The sequence below is a fragment of the Budorcas taxicolor genome, chromosome 15 (genome assembly GCF_023091745.1).
Source record: "Budorcas taxicolor isolate Tak-1 chromosome 15, Takin1.1, whole genome shotgun sequence".
NCBI lineage: Eukaryota > Metazoa > Chordata > Mammalia > Artiodactyla > Bovidae > Budorcas > Budorcas taxicolor.
The window spans coordinates 56,955,922-56,970,120 of NC_068924.1; the positions used below are offsets into that span (position 1 = coordinate 56,955,922).

A 14,199-nucleotide genomic window follows, 5' to 3' on the forward strand; every position below is an offset into this window, starting at 1 on the left:
TTATAAATTCTGTATTATTGTTAATCATTTAGAAATATTTTATAGCCAATAAAATATATTATTTCTTAATGCTCACATGCTCATAATTTCTTGTTTTTTTTGTAAAAGTCTTAAAAATTTTTTCAGTCTATATTACTGATTGATTTTTTTGAAGGATAGTTCTGTGAGTTTGGATTTTATACTTATAATAAAAATTGTTTTACTGGTTCCCCCCTTCAAAACTACATGTTTTTCATAAAAATTTCTTGACTAATTATAAATAGCCATAATTGTCTAGTTTTTCATTCTATACAATAATATATAGTACTTCTATTATGGATGAAAATGACATCATTAGAGTGTGGCAAAAATTTTAAATCCTTCAAGTTTGATCTTATTTAATTGGCTAACAATTCTATGTAAAATTTTTTTGAAATCCAATATACTTGTTTACCTTTAGTAATTGCCTTAACTGTCTTAATTTTACCCAATACCATAGTAAGATAACATTAATTTTTTTCTTTCAGAAAGAGGATACTGTGGTTATGTAAGTTTAATCCATGTATACAGTTTACTTGTCCAAAGCCTGGAGATTCCTTGGGTAGACGAGAATGATGGAACTTGTGAAGATATACTCATGCTGGTTAATCTTTAAATATGTATTTCTGGAAATAAACCACTTTGCTAATCACATATTTTCATCCCAGGAATCAGATAGGATGAACGTAATGTTAATACACTTGAAAAGAAACTGCATAAAAATATAAAACAGTACTGTTCTTAATGAGCTTAAACAATATAGCCTTGAATAATTTTTTTTCTGAAAACTTAGAAGTACATAATATAAAGCTTCAGAAGTCAGTGAGATAATGGTAGCTCTTTAGAAATAAAAGTTAAGAAATATAAAAGTAACTAAGGTTTATCCATAAGTCCAGAGGTTTGTCTGAACTAAAGTAGGTGAGTTTGTAAGCTGTCACATTGGCCATGGTCCTCTTTGACTAGCTATATAAATCCTGGCTGAACTTTGAATACATATCTTCAGTTAGGTTGCTAAAGATTTTTAGAATGTTTTAAAATGTACCATTCAGGAAATACATAAGTAGAAGGTACATTAAGTAAGAGCGTACATTCGTATACCATCTTAGAAAGGATGAGGTAGGGCTGGTAAGGGAGGTGGATGATACTAGTAAGTATAACTCAGGATCATTATGTGGATTATAAAGGTAGAACATATTAGATAGTATTCAGAACATAGGAAGCAGACAATAAATGTTAACATTTTTTTTAACATGGAAGGATGTCTATCTTATTAAAATATAATAAGCAAAAGAACATGCTTACCTCAGAGTTGCAGCACTAGACATATAGTATAATTTTATTTTTGTTATTAATTTATGGTTTAATTACTTTTCATTGTTATTTGTTGTTTGAAGTATTCCAAATAGAAGTATTTCCTATATAAATATACACACATATACTTTGGGGAATAGCTTTACTGTATTGTTTGTATATAAAAATGTGTAAAGTTTGAACATATCACAGAAGTAAGTGATCAAGTTCATGGAAAAATATACCTTTGATTTTATAAAATAATAGTATGTAATATTTATAATATGACATAGATATGCAGGCATTGCTGTCTTTGATATTCTTCACTTTTAGCCATGTTCTCTCTTCAGGTTTCCCCAATCCTGATCCGTAACCAGATTAGGTTAATATTTTGTCAATTGTCTTCTGTTATACTAGTTTTTGTGGCATTTGAAAATACAATGAATACCATATCACAAAATTGGGTATAACTAACCTAGATAGCATATCAAAAGCAGAGATATTACTTTGCCGACTAAGGTCTCTCTAGTCAAGGCTGTGACTTTTCCAGTAGTCATGTATGGATGTGAGAGTTGGACTGTGAAGAAGGCTGAGTGCCGAAGAATTGATGCTTTTGAACTGTGGTGTTGGAGAAGACTCTTGAGAGTCCCTTGGACTGCAAGGAGATCCAACCAGTCCATTCTGAAGGAGATCAGCCCTGGGATTTCTTTGGAAGGAATGATGCTAAAGCTGAAGCTCCAGTACTTTGGCCACCTCATGTGAAGAGTTAACTCATTGAAAAAGACTTTGATGCTGGGAGGGATTGGGGGCAGGAGGAGAAGGGAACGACAGAGAATGAGATGGCTGGATGGCATCACTGACTCGATGGACGTGAGTCTGAGTGAACTCCAGGAGATGGTGATGGAGAGGGAGGCCTGGCGTGCTGCAATTCATGGGGTCGCAAAGAATCGGACATGACTGGGCGACTGAACTGAACTGAACTTTATAAATGGAAAGACATTCTTGGACATCTCATAGTTGACTCAGGCTATTTCTAGCGTTTGATTCACCAAACAACATATGAATCACATATGTTATTGAAAATAAATTCAAATATATCATTGGAAAGATATTTTAATATTCTGACAGAGTCTTCAACCAAGGCATGGATGTTATTTAATTCATTGTGATTTTTAACATTGAAGATTATTAAATAACTTTGGTCTTTTGTTTGGACTTATTTGGAGGTAAAAATACCATGTCAGATACTCATTTACTGGAGTTCATTTACTATGAATTAAAAGTTAATGATGTAGCAATATCAAGCAAATATTGAAAAAGTTGACTCATGCCTAAATGTTAACTTACTTATTTGGAATATTCACAACAATAAATTGTTGAGTAGAAGAAACAGAAAGATATGAAATGTCTTTTTTAAAGTGAGGCAAAATAATAACTGCACAGCTTATGTGTGTGTGCGCGAGCTGTTTCATCCATCTCTTTGTGACTCCATGGACTATAGCCCTCCAGGCTCCTCTGACAATGGAATTTTCCAGGCAAGAATACTGGAGTGGGTTGCCATTTCCAACTCCAGGAGATCTTCACTACCCAGGGATTGAACCTGAGTCTTCTGTGTCTACTGTGTCTCCTGCATTGGGAGGCAGATTCTTTACCACTGAGCCTCCTGGGAAACCCATAGCTTATGCTGAAGTGCAAGTGTTAATCACTCAGTCATGTCTAACTCTTTGTGACCTCATGGACTGTACCCTAGAAGGCTCCTCTCTCCATGGAATTCTCTAGGCAATAATCCTGGAGTAGGTAGCCATTCCCTTCTCCAGGGTATCTTCCTGACACAGGGATCAGACCTGGGTCTGCTCCATTACAGGCAGATTCTTAACCATCTGAGCCACTAGGAAAGCCTGCAGCTTATGTTAGGACTCAAGTAAGTTTACATTCAACTACTTAGTTTCAGAGTCTTGCTGCTGCCCCTATATTCTTTTGACTGAGCCATACTTTTTGGAATTCCAGTTGAAGCATGATGTTTCTATTTCCTCCAAAGTCCACACAAATGATATAATTATAGATTACTCTTACTTTCTCCTTTTATATTGTGAAATGCCATCAATAACTATTTTGGTGTGAAATAATTTTTATTTCCTAAAGGAAACTGATTGTTCATGTAAATAGTAGTATAAAAATATGTAAACTTTTTTCTTTAGTTCAGTCACTCAGTCGTATCGAACTCTTTGCAACCCCATGGACTGCACATGCCAGGCTTCCCTGTCCATCACCAACTCCCGGAACTTGCTCAAACTCATGTACATCAAGTTGGTGATATATATAACCATCGTATCCTCTGTCATCTCCTTCTCCTGCTGCCTTCTATCTTTCCCAGCATCAGGGTCTTTTCCAGTGAGTCAGTTCTTTATATCAGGTGGCCAGATATTGGGGCTTCAGCTTCAGCATCAGTCCTTCTAATGAAATATTCAGGACTGATTTCCTTTAGGATGTACTGGTTGGATCTCCCTGCAGTCCAAGGGACTTTCAAGAGTCTTCTCCAAAACCACAGTTAAAAAGCATCAGTTTTTTCTGTGGTCAGCTTTCTTTATGGTCCAACTCTCACATCCATACATGACTACTGGAAAAACCGTAACTTTGACTAGACGGACCCTGGTCGGCAAAGTAGTATGTCTGCTTTTTAATGTGCTGTCTAGAGTTGGGCACGACTGAGCGACTTCACTTTCACTTTTCACTTTCATGCATTGGAGAAGGAAATAAATGGCAACCCACTCCAGTGTTCTTGCCTGGAGAATCCCAGGGACGGGGGAGCCTGGTGGGCTGCCATCTATGGGGTCGCACAGAGTCGGACACGACTGAAGCGGCTTAGCAGCAGCAGGTTGGTCGTAGCTTTTCTTCCAAGGAGCAAGCGTCTTTTAATTTTATGGCTGCAGTCACCATCTGCTGTGATTCTGGAGCCCAAGAATATAAAGTTTGTCACTGTTTCCCCATATATTTGCCATGAAGTGATGGGACCTGATGCCATGATCTTAGTTTTTTGAATGTTGAGATTTAAGCCAGCTTTTTCACTCTCCTCTTTCAGTTTCATCAAGAGGCTCTTTAGTTCCTCTTCGCTTTCTGCCATAAGGGTGGTATCATCTGTATATCTGAGATTATTGATATTTCCCCCAGCAGTCTTGATTCCAGCTTTTTTCTTAGTGATCCATTTATCTTAGCTTATTTTTAATGTTTTCACTTATGAAATATTGTTTAATTTTCTCAATGTGTAATTTAGATCTGCAACTTATTTCATTATTGTTCTATTCCCTAGAATACATTTGAACTTATAATAAAATATAGCATATAGGTGATATTATAAACTGATTGAAATACTGTGCTAGTAAGTATATTGCTATATTTTCATTTCCCTCAGAAACCCACAAGAATGGATAAATAATATAGTGTGGATTCATAATTCTCAGTTCCTTTTCTTTCTTTAGTGTACTGTTTTGAAATTTGGGGATCTAAACCTTACTGCAACGTAACTAATAATTTGAACTACCAAATGAAATTTTTGTGTTTAATTTCATTATATGTTATAAAAGTCATGATAGATAAAGGGAGGATTATGTCTGAAGTCAATATCAAATATTATTTGTGGAAAAAGAGATGATAAAATAACTGTGAGGATTTTTCTTAAAGCTCTAACTTCTAAATTCAGTTCTAAATCAAACTATTTAGTTTTGTTTAAAAACTCCTTCTTTCTATACCTTGAGTTCTTATTTTGATAAATTAAACACATCTGGATCAATTTATTATAGTCTCACTTAACCATGGAGCAAGTGGTAATAAATAACAGAGGCTCCTTTTAAAACCTTCTAACTCCATCAGTACTCCATCAATTGAAGTGTACAAGTGGTTAACGATTACAGGAGTCAACGTCCATGAATGAATCATTTCCATTTGATGATTCCCTGTGGTGATGAGCTAGCCAATACAGTAAACTTCACATTTTATAAAGCATTGCTAGGATGCTGTACAGGAGTATTTTGTGATTTGTTCAAATAATATTGTAATGGAAATTTCAATAAAATGAAAGACTCCCAAATTGATCACAATCAGCTGTGTTTTCATTGCAACAGCACTTAAAGCAATACTACAAAGTTCTTTGAAACATATTTCATGTATATTTGCAATGCTTTATAATTTGTATTTGATTTATAATTTTTCTTTTCAGGGTTCCTGCTACAGACTACTGTGGTGCTCTCTATTTTGATTTATTGTAACTGATCTGCTCTTAAATGTTGATTATATTTTATTGACTGCTTTAATTTTTCCCCTCAATAATTGTTCAGAAGTTGATTGAATACTGTTTATTATAGATGATTTTACAGTTACTTCATATAAAGAGAAACTTCCTACTTCTAATTTCCCTTAATAGTTCTCTTGCCTGGGACAATAACTATGTAATCAAAGAAGGAAAATAGAGATGACCTCTTTCTCATTTATCCTAGAACATAGATAAAATCCCTTCCTAACATGAACCTTTTTTCCCATGACTAACAATAGCAAAGAAAATTTATGTTTTATTAGATGATGAGTAAAGGTCAACTAATGTTTTCAGAAATTATAGGATAAAATTCATTGTTTCAAACACTTATCAATATTTTGATATTTATTCTTTGGATTTAAGTTTCCAGCTCACTTGATGTGATATTAAGTTACAGAGTTATTTCAAGTTTACTTAGTTATATTAAATATGCAAGGGAAATATCAATTAATAGTCATATGTTTAGATGCTATTTATTTTAGAATTTCAGAATATTTGAGCTTGAAGAGATCATGTTTTTTAATCTTCTTGAAGTATCACTGAAAAAACTGAATCCTAGAGGTAAAGTGCTTTGCCTGAAGTCATATAGCCACATTTTTATATAGAGAGATTAGCATGCTACTTATACATTAAATATTTAAAAATCTGTTGAATTATATGTGTTTCAGAACTGGATAAATGATCATGACAGAAGAAGCAAAAATATTGTTTACATTAGATAGAATTATAATGTGAATTATGGCAAATTAAAACAATTAACAAAATAATGATAGAGTAAGTCAATAGTTGCTATATTTAGCTCATTTGCTTTAGTTACAACTTGTTCAACCAAAGTAATAGATGTAGACTGGCTCTGATGAGAATTATCCTAGATTTCATTTATATTGTACAGTGTCGTGAAGTTATAACACTAAGCCTACTAATAATACCTTTGCTTGATAGTAGAATGTTACTATATGTCTCCTAGAATGCAAGTATTGCTTCCTTCATATGATTATCACATTAAGGTTTATATTCTACAATTATCCCTGAAGTTATAAATTGTTTTGTAGAATTGAACTCAAGCATAGATGTTTTTAACTTTTACTTGTAGAATTTAAAATTGGTCACAATACTTGTATTTAAAGTTTTACTTGCAGTTTTAAAGTAAATATTTATTCTCTGTAATTTGGTGAAATCTAGATTGTTTCCTTATAATGTCTTTTGCTTAGGTATCAAATTGTACCTATCAAATTGTACCAGTAATTCAAATTGCTTTTCTTCCTCCTTTGTGTTATGGTTTTTTAGTACTTTGTGAGATACGCCTGAGAATTTAACAATTAACTAAAATTGGAAGACTTAGGAGAAACCTGAAATAGAGGTTTAAAGAGGCAAGAAGATCTAAATTTATTTAAACTTTATGTTAACATAGAAATTTAACTTTCAAGGACTGTACCATTTTTGTAAAAACAAATTTTTTTAGAACAATTTTTTTGTTTTTTACAACTTAAAATATTTCTGTAAAAATAGTGTATGGACGTACATCTGTGGTGTATTTCACATCTTGTGGTAGTATCCTAGTGTTAATTAAAACTCCAAATATAAAAAGCAAGCAGTGATATGTTATGGAAGAGTGGTTTTGGCATAGAAACATTTTAAGCAGTAACAACAATTACAAGTCTGAAATTAGATAAACTCCTGAAAGGCAAAGTTGATTTATTTTTAAACCTATTGTGAAAACTAGTAGTCAGAAAATAGTTCAGCATTGTCTTCTTACAGTAAAATATCTTGCTAATTAACAAAAAGTAGCTGGTTGGTTCTGCCTAATTTTCTCTTCCCAGCAATGGTAAGAAAAAATTTTCTTCATCTGGTTTAATATTTTAATGTTTATTATCTTATATTAGCCTGTTCCTGATCTCATTTGATATACTCAGTGTTTATATATTTTAAACCTTTTTCAAATGATTAACTAGATCATTTGAAGTTATTTGAGGTATTACTTTTTACTTTAATCATAGATAACTAAACTTCCTTCTTTGCTTATTTGTTTGTTTTGTAGGGTCAGGTATTCATTCAAAGGTATCTTTTCTACTTTGTATCTTCTCTTAAAGTGAAAGTGAAAGTGAAGTCACTCAGTCGTGTTCGACTCTTTGCGACCCCATGGACACCAGGCTCCTCCATCCATGGGATTTTCTAGGCAAGAGTACTGGAGTGGGTTGCCATTTCCTTCTCCAATCTTCTCTTAAGATTGTGTCAAATAAATAATAGCCTTGATCCTTTGTAATATGAAGACATGTGATATTGTCTCATAACAAATGATAACATATTCTGTAACACACAACTTGGCATAACTTTCCAGGCTTTAACTGATTATCAACTTATTTTGTAGTCATGTTTATTGTGACATAAATCTAGAACTGAAGATGGAGAACTGAGAGTAGAAACTTAATTTTAGGTGAAGGATTGAAGGAATAATCAGAAAAATTGACTTTTTGTGTAGTTTAATAGTGTTTCCTTCTCAAATCCAGAAAGCATGATTCAAGTTGATCTAATTTAGAATGAATTGGAAATATTGGACATTTTTGGTTGTTGTTTAATAAATAGAAATAACTCTGAAGAAGCAGTTGAAAAGTGAAAGTAGACACACAGGGAAGACTAGCTTCCCTTTGTTATAGCAATTTATAGTTTTTTGTTTGTTTAAAGAAGTTGTTCCCTTTGTATTTTAACATAATATATAGTCCTGGTGCTTAAAAAATATCCTTGTACTAGTTTTCATGTGACACTTATTGTTTAGAAACCTAAATAATCTCTGCAGTAATGCTCATATTTGACATTTAAGTACCTTTATAACTATGAAATGCTTTTATTATTCTGGTTTATTGCTTCAAGTACTCCAGCCACACTTTTATTGAAAGTGGGAGCGGGGAGTGTCATAACTGCGGGAAGTATGGAAGGCTCACGACACAGGTTTCATGAACACAGGCCCCAAAATAGAGACCATCATATAGGCTTTTGAGGTTCCCGATGCAGTCAAGCTCAACAATTGGTATATCTGTTATAGTGAGACCTTGAAGCTCTTTAATTATTTTTCATAGGCAATAAATCATTTTAACTCTCTGACTTAGTTTTCTGATTTTTGATTTATGCTGTTTTGAAAGACAGTATTTCTAAACACATTTGAGACAGAATTAGATGTCATGCTATTATTGTCACCGTCAAATATTTAATAGCAATAATAATATTTTTAGTGATCTACAGTGTATAAAGTGTTTTTATATGAATTATCTCTTTATTTCATATAACTGTATTAACCCTCACCTTTATTAATTGACTTTCCAAGGTCATAGAATGGAGACCCTTTTTTAAATGAACCCCATTTGTTAACTTCAGCTTCCATGGTCCTTAAGAGTACCCATGTGTTTTTCTAGCACTATGTTAGAAGATTCTGTTGAAGTAGTTGGGTAAAGTATTGGCATTTCTTATGCAATAATCAGAACGAAGAACTCCTAAAAGAATCCAAAATCTAATCTAAGATTCAAACCAAATAAAATTGACACTAATTCCAGTTATCTCTAATAAATTTTAAGGCTATATAAATTAAATAAAATCTTTATTTAATATCTATCTAAACTTTATTAAAACAGTTTTACTTGACAAACAATATTTTCTTTAAGAATTTTATAGGCTTTCCTAGGTAAACAGGGTGAATAATATCTATCTCTCACAGGATTATTAGTTGAATATTTAGTGAGTTAATGTATGCCAAACACCTAGTAGACCTTCTGGCACATGTTAGATGCTCAATAAATAATAATTCCTTTTCCCCTTTATCCATTTGAAAACAAAATTTATTTAACTACCTATTGGTAGTTTATATCCTTACAAATATAGTATATTTGTATGCATTCAACAAATATTTATTCAGCTCTATGTGACAGGGCTTCCCAAGTGGCTCAGTGGTAAAGAATCTGCTTGCCAATGCAAGAGATGCTGGTTTGATCCCTTTATCAGGAATATCCCCTGGAAAAGGAAATGGCAACCCACTCCAGTATCGTTGCCTGGGAAATCCCATGGACAGAGGAGTCTGGCAAGCTACAGGAGGGTCACAAAAGGGTCACACATGGCTTAGCAACTACACAACAACATCAGCAACAATGTGACAGGTACTGTTCCAGGTATTAGAGATACAAAATTGTATTTCCTCTTTTAGAACTTGTCTTCTCGTGATGTGACACAGATCATAAACATAAGAAGGCTGTAAAGAAGGCTATAGCCAAAAGAAGGCTGTAAAATTGATTATATTGCATGGATAAGTACTATGAAGAAAAAGTGAAGCAAGGAAAGAGTCAAGGGAGAAATAAAGGTTGATGGTGAAATAAACTTTTATTTGGGACAGCCTTACTAAAAATTAAATTTGAACAAAATCCTAGAAGAAAAGATAGAACAAATGCTCCATCCTTGAATATCTGCTGTGATCGGGCAGGCAGGTGGCACATTAAGTACAAATACTTTGTAACAGGCATGTGTTTGAGGAACAATAAGCAGGCTCTGCTAACAGAATAATGACTCAGGAGGAGAGGAGTAGAAGTTAAGATGAAGTAGAAGATGGAGTCAGTTAAGTTAGATGAGGTTTGCTGGTTTTTTTTTTTTTTTGGAAGGGCTTTGTGAAATAGGAGGTCATTAGCCTTGAGCAGAAGAGGAATGACGTGATTTGATATTTGTGCCACTCAGAAATAAATTATAGAAACTATAGCAAGTTTTGTTAAGAGCATATCAAAGGTTCAGATAACTCTAATGTATTAACTATGCAACCTTAGGCAAATATTTCTCCACGTGAGATAGAAACAATAATAACATCTACCTAATAGATTTGTCATGTAAAGTAGCCCCTAGTTGTTGTACATAGAAAGGATCTGGTGAATCTTTGCTATTATTAGTAATAATGAGGATCGATTTATAGGATGATCCATTCTGTGTTAGTGATCTAGAATTGATTCTTAACACCTGTTAGTGTCATTGATTTAAATGTAAAGCTATGTGATAAACTAGAAGTGGTCATGAGTATGAAGGAAAAAATGCCTCTACTTGTAAATTGGTACCTTAGATTTTGAGAGGATCATGTTGATTCCCAGTAAAACAGATTACTTACTCTGATTATAGCAGAGGTTTTTGTGGTCAGTGCTGTCATCTTTCTTTGATCCAAACAGATTTGAAAGTTTTGGGACAACTTTGACATTTTTTACAGCTTTATCATCTGTATCTAAACTAAGCTTTGGTTCTGATGAGTGCCTCTTCATGGTAGCTTTCCTTCTGTCATTCCTCATATGAACCCTTCCATCCCTACCTGTCCTTATCTTAATGCAAGTCCTATACTTCATGGCCTCTCATCTGTTTTTGCGCTTCTTGAAGGTGGAAGTAGTAAGTATCATTATTATTATTATCATCATCTCTATAATTATTACTTTTAATCACTCACTATGTGCCAGGAAGTATTCTAAGCAGTTTATATACACAAATTTATTTCATTCTCATTGTAACCCTGTAAGGTGAGGGTTTCAGAGTTCATTTTATAATGAAGAGAGCAGACTCAGAAACATTAAACAACCTAATATTCAATCTAGTCTATTCTTTTTACAAGTCCTGTATGCTATACAGTTAAACCAGTTAATGATTCAAGGATAATGTTCCTTTGACTTTATTTCAGATTTTTCCTTTCTTCTGGTGCACCTTCTTTCCTCTGTTACGCTTAGCTGGTTCTAACCAAGGTTTGACTTGGGGCCGTCTTCTTTGAGGAGGGAGACTTTTCAGACCATGACCCCCTATAGTATTACTTTCTTCCATAAAATATAATTTACTGTTTGTTAACATTGACCTATAACTATACATTGACACTTGACATGTCTGGAATTTTGTTATTTAATCATTTCCAGGGATTCATGTTTGGTCTCTTCAAGTAGACTGAATGTCCATTAGGAAACTAGCAGTGTATTTTATAATTCTTTTTATCTCCCTGTAAAATTTATACTCAAAAATTCTCTATACTCCATACAGAATTTATACAATAAGTGTATAATTTTTACTTTATTATCAAGGTAATTAGATAATTGATTTTAGTATGACTGTCGCTTCATTTGGTCAACTTCATTTGACCACAATTGAAAGATGTATACAGTCTTCCTGGTCAGTTAAAAATTGAGAAATTTTGGATTCTTTATTTCTAGTAATATGTCAGAATACCAGTGTAGTTAAATTAGGTCCTGCTGTCCAATTCATTTGAAAATGCAGTTGTTTATGCTCCAAAATATGATTAATATTGTGATAAAATTTTAAAGAGCTATACTAAAAACCTTTAAATGTATTACTATCTGAACAAGAAAAGTAATAATAATATTTACATTTTAAACATTTGCTTTTAAAGAGTATTTAAATGATCATCTAGTAAGCTGTATTTTTTTTCATTTAGGCTGAATTAGAAGATAATTCAAAAATATTTTCTTAGTTTTAAGACATAGCAAAGTAGGAGTAATTATGAAATTGTCTTATTACAGATATATCATAGGTGATTTTTATTGCATTTAAAATTCTTTGAAACTTCTCCTTCTAGAAGTCTTAGCATTATTGAGAGGCTCCTTTTAAAGACCATCTGCCAACTGAAGATTCTTTGTGTTCCTTCAAATTAAGAAGCTATGAAATGTTTTTTTGTATGCTAAATTACTTTTGTATTTAGTATAAATTATTTGAGCTTCCCAGGTGGTGCTAGTGGTAAAGAACCTGCCTGCTAGTGCAGGAGATGTAACAGACAGGGCTTCAATCTCTGGGTTGGGAAGATCCCCTGGAGGAGGCATGGCAGCCTACTTAAGTATTCTTGTCTGGAGAATCCACATGGACAGAGGAGCCTGGACTGCTACAATCCATAGAGTCGCACAGCCTTGGACACAACTGAAGCAACATAGCATGTGTGGATAAATTATTATGGAATTTAGGCCTTTTGTGAATAACTGTTTCTTAATTAAGCTGTATTTTATTAATATTATTTACATAGTACTGTACCGTTTGCCAGACTTTATTTTTTAGGGCTCCAAAATCACTGCAGATGGTGATTGCAGCCATGAAATTAAAAGACGCTTACTCCTTGGAAGAAAAGTTATGACTAACCTAGATAGCATATTCAAAAGCAGAGACATTACTTTGCAGACTAAGGTCCGTCTAGTCAAGGCTATGGTTTTTCCAGTAGTCATGTATGGATGTGAGAGTTGGACTGTGAAGAGGGCTGAGCGCCAAAGAATTGATGCTTTTGAACTGTGGTGTTGGAGAAGACTCTTGAGAGTCCCTTGGACTGCAAGGAGATCCAACCAGTCCATTCTGAAGGACATCAACCCTGGGATTTCTTTGGAAGGAATGATGCTAAAGCTGAAGCTCCAGTACTTTGGCCACCTCATGTGAAGAGTTGACTCATTGGAAAAGACGTTGATGCTGGGAGGGATTGGGGGTGGGAGGAGAAGGGGACGACCGAGGATGAGATGGCTGAATGGCATCTCATTGGATTCAATGGACGTGAGTCTGAGTGAACTCCGGGAGATGGTGATGGACAGGGAGGCCTGGCGTGCTGCGATTCATGGGGTCGCAAAGAGTCGGACAGGACTGAGCGACTGAACTGAACTGAACTGAACTGATACCATTTTCAAATTTCCTTCAAGGATATTGTCTTATTTGCATATCCCACTAACCTGGTGATATGGGCTAAAATGGTATATTTGTCTCCATATATATATGATGGAGAAGACAATGGCACCCCACTCCAATATTCTTGCCTGGAAAATCCCATGGACGGAGGAGCCTGGTAGGCTGCAGTCCATGGGTTTGCTAGGAGTCGGACACGACTGAGTGACTTCACTTTTACTTTTCACTTTCATGCATTGGAGAAGGAAATGCCACCCACTCCAGTGTTCTTGCCTGGAGAATCCCAGGGACAGCGGAGCCTGGTGGACTGCTGTCTCTGGGGTTGCACAGAGTCAGACACGACTGAGGCGACTTAGCAGTAGCAGCATACATGAGGAAATTGAGATTCAGAGAAATTAAGTAACTTGCCCAACCTTTATGGCAATTAAATGATAGATTCTGGATCAGAAATTAGATATTTTGACCTTTGATCTTTTTCTTGTATACCTTGCTGCCTCATTCATATCTTATTTTTCAATTAATGTAATACTTGAAAGTCACAGAAGCAATTTGTTCTAGATTAGATAGTTTCTTGAACTTGCCTCTTCTAATTGTTTTGAATTTTTAAAGACTTTTTTGATTATTTTTCTTCTTCCTAACTTATGAAACTCTTTGTAACTTAAGTTTTACTTTCTAACATGTACTCCACATGAGGATTTCATGGTTGTGTAGTGTACCTTAGTCTGAAACTTGTCCAATCTTGAGTCACATGTTTAAACAAGTTAAGGAATATGGAAGTTCCTCCTCACCCACCATTATACATGTGCATTTGCACATAGTCACACATACACACAGTGAATTGAACACTAATACTTAGGTATATGGAACTTCCCCAGTGGCTCAGTGGTAAAGAATTCAGGAGATGCAGGTTTGACCCCTGGGCTGGG

At 34.3% G+C, this 14,199-nt stretch overlaps 1 protein-coding gene across 2 annotated transcripts in view; it reads left to right on the top strand.

The window, feature by feature from the left end:
* METTL15 (methyltransferase like 15) overlaps positions 1-14,199 on the top strand; it is a 212,833-nt gene that overhangs the window by 71,683 nt on the left and 126,951 nt on the right. The window lies entirely within an intron of this gene.